This window comes from Aythya ferina (genome assembly GCF_964211825.1).
Source record: "Aythya ferina genome assembly, chromosome: 1".
NCBI lineage: Eukaryota > Metazoa > Chordata > Aves > Anseriformes > Anatidae > Aythya > Aythya ferina.
Window position 1 is genome coordinate 106,087,009 of NC_140296.1, and position 14,250 is coordinate 106,101,258.

General features: G+C 35.4%; 1 protein-coding gene across 11 annotated transcripts in view; it reads right to left on the reverse strand.

Moving 5' to 3' along the window:
• The window catches only part of ROBO1 (roundabout guidance receptor 1), a 737,333-nt gene that overhangs the window by 234,186 nt on the left and 488,897 nt on the right, over positions 1–14,250 (reverse strand). The window lies entirely within an intron of this gene.

The following is a 14,250-nucleotide window of genomic DNA, read 5'->3' on the forward strand; positions in this document are numbered from 1 at the left end:
GTGTCGGCTAAAACCATCCGGCCTGCATCCCCATAATCAATTAGCTGAAGGCCAGGTTAGCCCGGGAAGGGAATAACTTAAAGAGGACGAGAGGGGGGAAACGCAGGGTGCAGGACAAAGCCATCTCTTGCACTGGAAGAGCTTTTCATGTGCATATGTGCGTCGGCAATTGTTCTGCGAGCGAAGAGCCACATTAATCAATGTTCAGGGCCGCTTTAAACACAGGAACACAGAGCCGGCTATTCAGTGGTGATTTATGACGGGGGCCAACACGCAGTCAGTGCAGAACAAGTTGGAGCTTTGGAAGCTGCCACCAACAGACAGGAGAATGGGGATGTGACAGGGGTTGCACGAAGGCATAGTCAAATCTGCTCCATGGCACTGCCACCAATGGGAAATGCAGTGTCGGCAATCACCTCGACAAATATCCACAAAGCCTCCCAAGGGACTCGGTGCCTCATTTTGTTTAGCAGAATTCTGTAATTGCTGAGACTCCACAAAATTAAAGCTCACACAGCCATGAATACTTCCATTATACATACATAATGTCCTAAATGTCATTTAGAAGTGCCTGGAACTGAGGTTATAAATTAAGATATCTACACCTCCCTCAGAAGGCTGTGAAAGTTTTCAAGATGTGCGTCCTTACACAGAAAAATAACACCAAGTTTTCAGTGTTCTCATAGTCTCAGAATTCTTGAAGAAGTCCCTTTAATTTAAACCAGACATGGAAATTTCAAAAATATTATTCATTTTGATGAAAAGGGAATTTCCATTTAAAATTGTATCCAAAATTATCTCTGAAATTCTTCTCTGGTTATAAGTTTATGTCCCACAGTGTTTTACAATGCACTATCTTCTCAAGAAGTCCAGTCCTCATAAACATTATTCATTAATAGAGGAAGGAGAAAAAGCTCTGACCATAAATTAAATTAAGCTCCTATTTTCCCACATGAAGAATGTTAGAGTGATTGCACTTTTCATTTTATTACAGGAAAGTTAACATTTTATCTTACTATGTACAGATTATTTTTTTAATCAAAAATACTACTGTAGAAAACCTCACATCTAACTCTTTCACATAAGATACAAAGTACTGTAATCTGAATGGAAAAAATATAAATTACATGGTAGAATTCTTAACAAACATGCATTACATAAAGAAGAAATAATAAAATTGCTTTAGTAAGAAAAAGGAAATCACTGCAATACAAAATACAAAGAGCATGATAATAGCCAGAGGTCACAAGTTTAAGAGTGTACCCAATAAGCTCTGAAAGATACGTACTTCGGGCTGGTGTCAAAGTGCCATCTGTGCACTGTATGTAAATGCAAATGTTGTTTGTGATCTGTCTGAAAACCCAAAGGAAATAAAACCAGAATTTATGGACAATTACACTTTGTCTGCTACTTCTAGGAAATTTAGGATTGTGTTCTACATTCAAGGAGTGAAAGGAAAAATCCTCATGATTTCTTGAATAATCATCTACTTTGCATTGAAGGAAACAACCTCTCTGATAATTATTTTTTAACACTAACACGTATGCATGCACACATGCATACACGCACTCTTCAGTGCCTTGGTTGGCAGTGGAAAGAACACTGTAAAACCAGATGTAGCATTTGGCTGTACAGCATTAAACCCATTAATATTACACTAATTGGATTTGCTTCAGAGTCTATTGGGTACTCTTAAAATAAAATTAAAAAAAAAAAAAAAAAAAACTACACCACACACTCTTCTTCCCAAATTCCACATTATCTCAGCCAACATTTTCATCCAAGTAAAGCTCACGGATTTTCAAGTTTTGGTCTTCAAAATACTTTTATTTTCATGAAGTTTTACGGAAGCACTTTATTGCATATTCTAAACAAATATGTCCTAGAAAATCTGAAAACTTTTCCTAAAGAAATAGCTTTACATTTCAGAACCTAAAGAGATTCTAATCCACACGTTCACATCTAAAGATTCTCTCCAAAATTAAAAATATTTTATAAAAAGAACTACTCTCTATGTTTTTTATTTCTAAGTTTCACTTGAAAAAAAAGTAAACAAGTATAGATAAAACAATACAGATTTTTTTATTATTATTATTTCATTGTAACTCTATTAAATGAGACTGCTAAAGTTATAGCATTCTGAGCATTACATTTCTGTGCAAAGGCTGGTTAGCATAATACTGTGCTTCAATTGACATTAAGGTTTAAAATATTCCCCAAAGCAAGGAAAACAGAATTACAAAGTCAAAATTAATTCAAAGTTTATGGCATTCTCTAAAATGACCTAAATTAAGAGCAAGTGAAAAAGTACTCATAGAATTTGGCTATGAATAGTTACAATACTCATTTAGTAGTAAATCTATACACACACATACATACATGTTTTTACATACCATGACAGAGGAAGCATAAAACAAAATACAGCAATTAAAAAATAATAATAAACATAACTTACAGAAACTACAAAAATTTACCTCCCTGAGGAACAGCAAATTTAGATCTTATAAAGCATTGGAAGAAAACTGGTCTGTAATCATATTTGCAAATGATGTGGAGTCAAGGAGAGTAAAAGCACCAAAGAACAGAAGCAGATGCAGGAATCACATTTGGAAAAACAAACAAACAAACAAAAAAAACCCACTCCTGAACAAAATTGGCCATGTGGGTGGAATTTTTTCTGTACTGAGGAAATTTATTGATTTTAACTATGAACTAAAAGGGAGAAAAAAAAAAAAAAAAAGGAATGAGCCTGGAAAGTGCTCAACACGTTCACAAGAAAAAAATTCACATAAAAAAAAAAAAATAAGATTGGTGATTCCAGGAGGATTACAGGCTTCAAGCAGCCACTAGTAAAATTTTAAAGTACTATATATGAGGATTCATTAAGTACAATATTACTTACTGAGTTCAAAGAGAAACTGAAAAGGACACGAAATGTGTAAGATTCTCTAATACAATTTCCTATACAAATTAGAATTACAGTGAGACAAAATACAGATAATATTATTCAAGTCAATCTTCAGTTGATGCAAATCTGGGTAGAGTCACTAAGAAGTTTATTTAAATACTCTATTTTTCTTATTGATGGCAATACAAAGAAAAAAGGAAGAAAAATAGAGTAAATATGTAGCCTACTGTATATAAAGTACATAAACTTTGAAATCAGCCATAAAGAATTTGTTTCTTACACTGTTTCTGACTGACAGCAGTCTCTGGGGATAAGAAAAAGAAGGCTAGAATGAAGGAGATTATAAAGAGACAAGACTAATATTTAGTTAGCCACGGAACAATTTACAAACAAGTGTCCTTTTCAACAACAGATTACAGGATGAAATAGAACAACAGAGGATAACATTTATCACATTTCTCATCATACTTAGAAAGCAAAGCTCCAGCCACAAGAAATCAAGCTGATTTGATTCAAGCTCTTCAAATAAAAAGATACATTTCCTCACTTAACTACTGAAGTTATCCCACTAGCCTTAACGGGTTGTATGGCTCCCTGCTGAAATTAAGGGAGCAGGGCAGGCAGCTCAAGGGCAAAGCTTTGGAAGCCTATGTTACTTACCAGTTTAGGAGTCTAGATAACATTTAAACGGCCACAGCTAGACAATGTGCAGCTCTTACTAACTCTACAGAGGGACAGTGTTTTTCTCACAATTACACCATGTTTTTTTACAGCGATGAATAAATTCTGGTAAATTACATTTTTTAACTTGTGGGCCACAAAGTAGAGTGCCACAAGTAAACATTTTGCACCTATGCCCGATATATGTTCATTGAAATAAATCGTTAACTTTTGGGCCCACAATTAATTGCAAGGGTCGTACACAGTCCTTGGTGATCTTTGGCCTCTGCTAAGTCTATTGAGACAAGCCCATTATAATGGCAGGTTTTTGTAATGCAGATGAGCAAGTGCCCTAAATCAAAGAACTCCCGTCACTCAAGCAACAGGATTTCTGTAAAATGGGTAAGTTTGAGCACTATTGCTGTGACTCCAATTCAAAATGGTAACCCAGGGGTTAAAGGCCCAAGCTCCAAGCTGTATTTCACACTGATGGAACAATTTTGATTTTGGTATGCATTGCCTCTGAAAAGAACTCTCAATCTGAGAGGCACAATTTATGATTGTCATGACTTACATTTCCACTCGAAGAGCTATATCATGTCAGCATGAAAAGGGGAAAAAAAAAAAGTAGCAGACAAAGTAGACTCAGGGTGTTGTCCCCCTCCTCCCCCAGAAAAACTAGTTAAAATAGAATTTGTCATCTGGAGATGTGAAGTATTGCCATGGCTCCTGTTTTTTTTCCTCATTGAGAGCTTGATGCACATCGATGTTTTAAAGTATTTGGAAGAATACAGAACAGTGTGTGACTAATGCTCTGAAATACCCTTCATTGGGGAACTGCAGTTTATATTTAAAAATTAAAATGTCAATATGCTATGAAACAATTGTTTTCATTCCCAAAGTATTAAACAATAATCTCCCCTAAGAGTATTTCTTGATCAATTTTCCTGAAATGCAAAAAGAACCTCTTTAGATTTTTTAGAGAATTACTTAAAAAAAACAAACAAAACACCCTGAAAGTGAACTTTCTAACTTAATGTTTGAGACAAAGAATATATTCATAATGAAAGTCAGTTTCACAGAAAAGTCATAATAAACATTAGTTATAATAATTCCTAAATAGGATTAAGTGTGTGTTTCAATTTAAACTCATTTAATTTAATCCTATCTCTTTATACCTATCTCTTTACATCTCTTTAATTTAATCCTGTCTCTTTATTTTCCTATATAAAAAATAGGATTTTTAAATAAATCCTATTCATTTGTAGACTTATCTGGTTAGCACACTTGATACCCTAGAGGAATCTTTGAAGATGTGATCTATTGTTACCAAATGATACAGAAGGTCTTTTCCCCAACCTTATAAATCTCCAAACTGATCCTTAAAAGTGAAGTTGAACCAGCCATTCACGTAGACCATACCTGAAATGATGTCATAAGTCAACTACTGCTCTTACAATATATTTTAATTGAAGGAATTTGTCTGAATCACAATCCTGTGATAAAATCAAATCAGTGGTCATCTCTAAATCATCTAAATTTTATTTACGCTACAAAAACTCATATGCAGAACAACTCCATTCAACCTAATGTGAACTGAAGAGAATAAATTCATACAAATAAGAACAAACACAATTAACTTTTGGGGACAACAGAAGAAACCTCCATAAAGCACTTACACGTTAGCTTCAGTCCAAGTACTCACATATTTAAAGGTTATAGAGCAAAGACAAGCACTGGAGGACTCAGGACTACAGTATGAAAGTATTGATAAACAGGACATTTTTTGTATGCTCTTACTTGAGGTGTGATCTCAAATGCATACCAAAAAATCTTTATATTTAAACACAAGGCTCTTTTGTTTATGCTGCTACACCTTGCACTGAGCTGTTTTCAGCTAATTATTTTACAGAGGTGTATTTTTTCTCTCCAGTTTGAAGAGAGCTACTTACAGCCTGCTCTGGCTCCGTTTTAGGTCAGGCAGAGCATCACCATGACAGAAAATGCATGTGAAGCAGCACAGTGTGTCCCCAAAAAGGGTAGCCCGCCTGGCTGCAGCTCCACAGCCGGGCTGCAGCATGTTTAACAACAGTCTTAATTAAAAACTTTAAACGGTAAGTGTGCCTCCTGGTCCTTCTGTGACTCTGATAGTTCATTATCAGCCATCAGTCCCGACACTTGATTTACTGATCCCAAGGGTAAGGGGCCCAGAGGAACCCTGCAGGCAGGTCTGGGCCTTCCTCCCGGCCACCTCGGATGTTCATGTCGGACTTGCCTGTGCTGTTGATCCTTACTCTCAAATAGCTGGTCAAAACCTTACTCAAAACCAAACAACGCCTTAAAACAGATTCTGGTCCTGTCTGTTTGGGCTTGCCTATTTTATATTTGGACTGATGCAATTTTGTGGAAGAAATGCATTTTTTGAAGGAAGAAAACAGTGACTTGTCAGTTCCTTGAATTTGTTCAGGATTACAGGTTATTGAAGTAAGACCTGATGAGGTAATGTAGCAAGCAAAGAGCAAGTGAGGCGTTCAAACAGGCGAGAACTACTTCTTTCACCTGCCACAATTGTTTGTCCCATGACTGCTGCCAGCAGCCCAGCTAGTAACACCACAGCATTACACACAGTCATGGTTCTCTCTCTCTGAAGGGACAACAAAAGCACAGTCCTTCCCTCCCCCCTGGCTTATTTATTTATTTATTTATTTATTTATTTATTTATTTATTTATTTACTGTGAGTCTGTTTACCCTGCTCAAACTTTAAAGAACAGTGATGTGGCCTCTCAATTTCAGAGCCACTATCAGCTCTCGAGTTGGTGTCAGCAGTAGATAAAAGCCATGACACACTCTTTTTCACCATAGCTGCTGAAGGAGCGCTGCAAGGACATGAGCTCTGATGCCTGTATGGACTCTACTCGGGGGAGTAAGAGTTACAGGGAGACCGCTAGCCCTGCCTGTAAATCAAGGCTACCATAACATTTCTGGGTGTAAGAAACACAGAAATAAATTCAGTAATAAAAAATAATCTTTTAAAAACACAACAAAAGTAGCTACTGGCCTTTCCTCTATCCTGCCGGTGCACAGAACTCCTGCTTGCAAGAAAAACAGCCAATGCTGAAAGCAAGCAGGGAGGCCTATGGGAATTTGCGAAGTGTAAGGCTATTATTTCTAGGCTTCCATAGACAGAAACGCAATCAAGAGCTCCAGGAAAAGGCAGCAACCAAAAGACATGGCAATTTAAATTTTAACCACAAGAAATCCGAAAGTGCAGTTATGCATAACTGCGGCTCTTGAGATTATATCGGAATTACCACATAAGCCTTCATACAACAGTTAAATCAATATTTAAATGTATTCCAAGCAAGGTCCTTTTGACACAGTAACTTGTCCTCCAACATGCACAAAATGAATTCAGATATGCATCCTGAAAAAAAATCCATTTTCTGGCTATTGAACTGGTGGCTCCCCCCTGAACTTTCAGACAAAGATAATTTGAGAGGTGTATAATTGAATCCATGATTTCATTCTCAGTTCTGGTACTACCAACATAGGCTTGGGGAGCACAGGAGGAACTGCCCAAAGAATATATTTACAGAAACTGCAGTCTGGTCCACATACCAAGTCAGACTGAGTTAATAAATCAGTTCAGCTTCACATGTTGACACACTTTAATGGATCTACCACTGACTTGTATATTTTAACATGCGTCACTAAATACACAGAAATAAGCCAAGCTGACAAAAGCAGTTTGAAAACAGTACAAATACTTCACTGGGTCACCAAACTTACTCAGTTAAGTCATCTTCAAAACCTACTTTCAAAACTGCAGCAAGCTCATAGGCGTGACGGTCTGACCGCCTGTGAACCCAAGTGATGAATATGCCCCAAGTCCAAGTAGGGTTCAGCTCTTACAAAAGAGATGAGACAGTTTCTTTATTGTTGTTTTTGTTTGTTTGCATAGTGATTTTCAGATTAATTTAAGCAGAAATACAAAACTTAGATGTGTGGAGTCCTTCTCCCTCTAATTTGCTGTTAGAAGAGTACAAAAATATTTGAGGCCGATGAATTGAGTTCCAAATATAGCTGCAACACCTTCAAGTCACTACAGGAACTAAAACCTAATAAGTTGCTCTTACATGCCTTTGGCAAAGCTTTGGTAAAGCATCATGCTTAAAATACAAGAAATACAATTACAGAAAGTGATATTAACTTTAGGCTCCTACATATCCTGAATGCTGTTCTCCTTTACTGAATATTACCCTCATCATTTTTCGGACTGGGAACATGGGCAATGCTTCTTCCTCTTATTACCTGGCTTTGTTATTATTATTTTATTTTAAAAATAATGAAAAATACAAGTTTGAGAGGTGGTTTCAGAGTTTGATATGACTCTCAATACTAATCAGAACTCTGGGACTGAATGAACAAAGGAGAATTCTTTTCACATAATGATGTAATAAAGAAAAAGATTATTTAACTACCACTCTGGTTTCACATTTGCAAACAGTATTTTTAAATTATGCAAGTCTATGGAAAGTAAATTAAAATATTAGATTAATATATAAACAAAAAAGTCTATTTTCTGCAAAATCAGAACAAAGAATTTTGTACATAATTTAACAAAAAAGAAATTAAAAAAAAAAAAAAAAAAGTAGAAACCTTCACAAATATCTGCTTATCTGTCTTACACTTTTCTTTGTCCAGCAATTTCTTCCCTCCTGTTATTGTTAGATAACTGAAGTGGAAATTGCTTAATATATTGAATTAATATTTAATAAATTGAAATTTCACAGGTATACCTTAAGCTCATTTCAGCTAAAAAAAAAACAAACAAACAACAACACAACATATATAGTGTTGGAGCAAGACCTCCAGGACCCAGAAGCCTTCACTTGTGTAGGAGTAAGCAAGGAAATACCAAATGTTCTCTCTTACCAGAGCTTGTATTCAGAGGCTTCTGGTGACAAGACAGCCAAGAGATGTGACAGTCAGCTCTGTGAGCCATGGACAGTTAATCAACCATTTCAATTTCATTAGTCTATCACTTCGCAGCAGCATACATTAGCTGAACATTAGAGAAGTCCTGACTCATGGACGCAATATTTTGAAACACACAAAAAAATTGAAAAGATCACAGTGAAGACTAAGATACTTCTGTCGAAGCACTGAAATTTGAAGACTTTTTCAAAACTAAGAAATAGCAGACTATATGAACTAATCAACATCCAGCAGGGTAACGCAATTCTTGTGATTTTTTAGTAACACTTATTACCAAAAAACCTGCCAGTTCTAATCAACTCCCTCACCACACCCTTTTTTTTTTTTTTTTTTTTTTTTAATTAAAGTGTGATGACTGAAGAAAAATTGTGAAATTGACAGTGAACAAATATTCTTGTTAAGGTGGGGGAGAACAATCTTCTTACACAGAAATAATTTAGATCTATAAAATGTTAGGCTGACAGACATGAATTGGCTCCTGTCTTCTGAAACGTAGAAGACACACTAGCTATCATTTCTTCACTTTTACCTTTGGTAAATTAGACCCCATCAAGTGTCTACTCTAATAACTTCTATGATAGCCCAATCTTCCCTCGGTGATGGCCATTTTCATGCTTGTTTTCTTTCTCTCATTTTGTCTGCATCTCCATCTCATCCACACCCCAGTAGCGCTTTAATAAAACAAAACAACTACAAAATGCTATGGCTGATGGTCATCTCCAAGGGAAAGGGAATATGCTGTTTATTTTTTTTTATCCACAATTTGAAGTGGAACACACAAAAAAAAAGTCTTTTCTACAGTCACTATACCCTAGTCTTTACAGACTGAACACGTTTCCTATTAATCTTTCAGTTAAAGATTGTCTTTTTACCACCTTCAAGAAGAAAAAATAAGCCTAGTATTCTGAAAAAGCCTGAACTATTAAAAGTAGTAATGAGAAATTAAATACACCATGATTGTACCACATTATAACTATTAAATTAGTCTAAAGAAAACATTTATTGACAATATATATTTTTTTTAACTGGATTTTTTTTTAAATAGTTAGTGTGCATGTGCTACAAGATGTATTTAGAATCAAGCAACCCTATTTGAGATCAAAGAAGGACTTTAGAACAAAATCTAGCCAGAGAATGACATTGTTTATACTACTGTCTCCACAGAGGATAAATCCATTTCTTGTTTGAAAAGGTTAGGCAATAAAGGGAGATTTATAAAACCAGTACAAATAATTGGTTTCCTTTTCCTTATCCTCTGCTGGCTCCAGTACACACTGGATAACCTTAAAACTCTACGCAGTCTGGAGTAAAATATTTTACTGAGATTTTACATTGCTGGTATTCCAAGAGATCTGCATAATTACAATTAGCTCTGTACTGAATCAAAAAATTTATATTACAAGTAGGTCTTTTTTCTTGTATTATCCTACTATGTAATATGTACTGTCCTAAAATTCACATTAAGAAAAGTTGATTTTTCACAAAATCAGCTCTATTTATATGCCAGAAATAATCATTACAAATATTCAATAGGCAAAAGATGGGAAGAAATTTCTAGCTTATAGCGCTAATGTTAAGAACTCATTTTACAGGCAACTTACAGCATAGGCAGCAAGAAATAAAATGGTTAAACAAAAGCCTTAATTATATCTGTATACTGATCAATCTGTAGACTGATACTTGGTTTCATTACAGTTTTTTAGTTTTGCATCATTTTGCATATTGCAAATATTATTTCATTGTTCCTTAAAAACAAACAAAAACATTTATTATTAGTATTGGTTAGCTAGATGTAAGCCTTCTAAACAAATCCCATTCTACCCAAATAACATACTTTATCTATTTTTACATGAAGATTCTGCTTTACTTTTTTGATATGCTGTGAAAGGCACTGACATGATTTCAACAGTAGCATTTGTAAATCAAGGGTTTCAAGACTTTACTGCATTTCAGACTGTGTCATAGATGCTATCAATAACCACAACCTATTTTTAAAAGTGTGCCAGAGTTGCTGATGACCATCACTAGCTATATTAAGTGAAGAAGATCCTTGAAAATTGTTTTAAAATAAATATGAAAAGATGAGACGGTATAAAAACTTGCATATCTTATGCTGTATTTATCCATTACAGTGGCAGAACAATGCCAGTAAAGGACAAGATTTCTTTTGCTGTGGAATTGAAAATGAAATTTGTCTTAAGTGTAATTGTAAAAGCAGGGGTTTCTCAGCAAAATGGTTCAGTGCTAGTTTTCATGTTTTAATTTAGCAACTTGATATCATTAAACAAGATACTTGGATACATTCTTAGCAGTAAGTTTTAAATACTTACCTTTCTAATATCACAGTGACATACGAATGAGCCTCAGTACTTTGCAGAATTATTGCTTAAATATTTGGCATTTCTCTGACAACAGCTTGCCAATTAATGCAAATTACTAAAGCACTTAATATACGACTTCAACACCTGGGCACCAGAAATTAGAGGATGTTCACTTATTCATTTCACATAGGCCACTGAGCAATAAATCAGACCTAATGGGTAGAACACAACTTCTTACCTAAAATGGACAAATTGAAAAGAACAAAAGAATATTTAACTTGCCTATAAATAGACACAGCTTTTAAAGCTTTATTATTGTCTATTGGAAATATACAATGACCACCTGGTCAAAAAAAAAAAAAAAAATTGCAACATCACAGAAAGCCACAGAAGGAGATGGAGGGAAAGTGGGCACTTACTTTTCTCAACTAAATCAGTAAATAGGCAAATGCTTTAAAAAACATTTTTACATACAAACCCAAACACTACACGCAAAAAGATGACTGATAATTTATTTGTCTTATATTTTTCCCTGTAGTTCCTTTGATCAGAACTTTGCATACTGCTTCAGTTAAAGTAATAGATTAGGTGAGGTGACATTTGAAGATCCGTGTTTTCAATAACTAGGTTAACACTTTTATACCCTGCTTCCCAATACAAACTTGAAAAAGAATCAGGTTTCTGGAAAAAATTGTTAATATGGAATCATTTAACATTAGTTATATGGATGCTCAGGTCCATATAAAATTAGGTCCATATTAATCTCATATAAAAAATATGAATTCCAAACCTAGTCCTTAACTAACAACCACAGCAGTGATGTACAGACTCATGCCAGGCCATCTGCAATGTATGTATAGGAAAAATAAGGCCCAGGTCACAAAGCAGTATTCCTGTATTAATGATTGTACAGTATAAGTAAACTCAGATTTTTCACTGGAAAACACTGAATGGCCAGATTGAACATGGACTCATCCAGATTCTGCCAATACAGACTTTTTGTACAGTCTTTATCTATTGATGCAGCAATAAGCAAGCTGTGAACTCACAGAGTAAAGTAGATCTTTTCTGTACAACTACAGGTTTCAGAGATCCACTGTTTTCCCCCCCCACAGTGCCCTGACTCTCAGTGTACTCTAGAATCTTGGTAGAGCCTGGGCCTGTAGGTGATAAGAGCAAGAGTCAGTAACAATGCTCTTGTGAGACTATTGTACATGACATCAGTATGGCTTCTGCTATAAAACTGTGTCCAATTTTAAGCATCATTCTTCAAGAAAACAAAAATAGAGTCAGACATCTGAAATAGTCCACAAGAGTGTATCATGGACTAAAAAGTGAAAAAAAAAAATACAAAAAAAAACTTACACAGGAAGGACCACAAAGAGGTTTGGGATTTCTTAGGCAAAGAACAAGCAGTGGTCTTTCAGTAGACAAAAGTTCCCTCAAAAAAAAGATGTTTGTGCTCTCCATCTACACTAAAAAGGAATAATAATGGCACAGCAAGGTCAAAGACACTGAGAACATTTTCATTGTTAAAGACTTTTTTTTTTTTTTTTTTTTTTTTTTTTAATGTTCAGATTGAATTTAACGTGTTTTAAGTTGTGCCTATTGCATCTTGTCCTGCCACTAGTGAGCTGTAAAGGTGGCTGGCTCGTGGGCAGGTTGCTGTCCCCAGCTCCTTTATCTCTGCAAAAAATTGCTGCCCAGCCCTTAAGTGGTTGCAAGTGGTACACATGGTTGCTCTTCCTTGGTGCAGGATTTCGCACTTCCTGTTGTTGAACCTTATGAAGCTTTCTTTTGCCCAGTTCCACTGTCCTTCAGTTGTGTAACTGACTCAAAGCAATATGAGAGGCCAAAATGTAAATGCATTCAGAAGATAAAGTCTAGCTACAAGCTTCTCTTTGCTGTCAGAACCCGTAAAAGTGCTCCATGCACACCTGATGTTTATTAAAACTTTTTCCCCTCAATAGATGCTAGTTGGCTTTAGGCCTGATCCAGAACAGCCCGTTCACATTCAGTGAGTTAGCACAAATGGGGTGGTAAAGGAAAAGGAAAGGAAGTTAAAAGACAAAAAAAAAAAAAAAAAAAGAGGTTCTCTGACAAGAACTCCTTTCACATTCCATCCCCTATTACCAAGATACACTCGGTAAGAAATACCTCCAGACCTAGTCACTTCTGAACTAACATAGCTTTCCCACATTTTACACCATTCCAAATGGATCTATGGTTTCCAATTATACTATTGCATAGTCCCACAGCAGTAATTCCTACCAATCCTATTATTTGTCTGAATTACTGAAGCCTCCCCTTGCTCATTCAGCTGTTAAATACTGAAAAATTTCTGCAAAGGCTATCCAGCGCTATGCAATTCTGCTCCACTCCACCTGCTTCACCAAAGTAATACAAAGTCATCAAATCTGAACAAAGCCTCAAAAACTGTAACCATGGACAACATATTACATGGTATCTTCAGTATATCACACATGGAACCTATTTTTGATATTACATTTTACTTCAAGAACTCCAGTTTAAATGAAAGCATGCCATAGTTTCTACCTGTATGTTTACTTTTCTTCATGTATAAATTTAGGGAATGGTCCATTTCTTTAGATTTATATAAAAACAAACTTCACAGCAAGGAATATTTTGTGAGAGATATTACTAAGCAAAATAAAATAAAATAATTAAAAACAAACAAACAAACAAACACCAACACTACTTCCTTTTTAATCCAATTTAATTGCCTTTTTAATTTACCAGCCAGTTAATGGAAGTCTACTCTAAATGATATTTTATTCTATTTTGCTTCCTTTCAGTTATACAGCAGTATGCATCTTGACTATTTTACATCTGCAAATCAGCTAGGCTGTCTGTCTGTGCCAGTATTAACTGACCAGGAGGCACAGCCCAAAAGTTAATGAGCTGCTAAACATTGCTGCCATTGAACAGAGATGTATCGCGAATTTGCAATTTTGCAAAACACCATGCATATAACTGATGATCCCTGTCAGTAGCTATAGCGTGAGATCACGATTGACTCCAAGATCACAATTAAAATGGAATATATTAAGTAACTCGTTATGGATAGGAGAAGCATAAGGGTTGTCACTGACTGTGGCTTCATTTCCCTGACACAGACACTTCATGAAAGCCTTAATGATTTGTCAGGTATCATAGATGATGAGTCCATGTATAAAACTTATTTGGAATAGTCTATAGCTTTGTTCTTCCTCAGGCAGACCACAAATTATATTTACTTAGAAATAAAAATCTTTTGGGTCAGGATGGCCAGAAAGAAAAAAGGCAAAATGATTTAGAAGCACAGTTATTTCATTCAATATTGCACCAATACAAAATTAAAG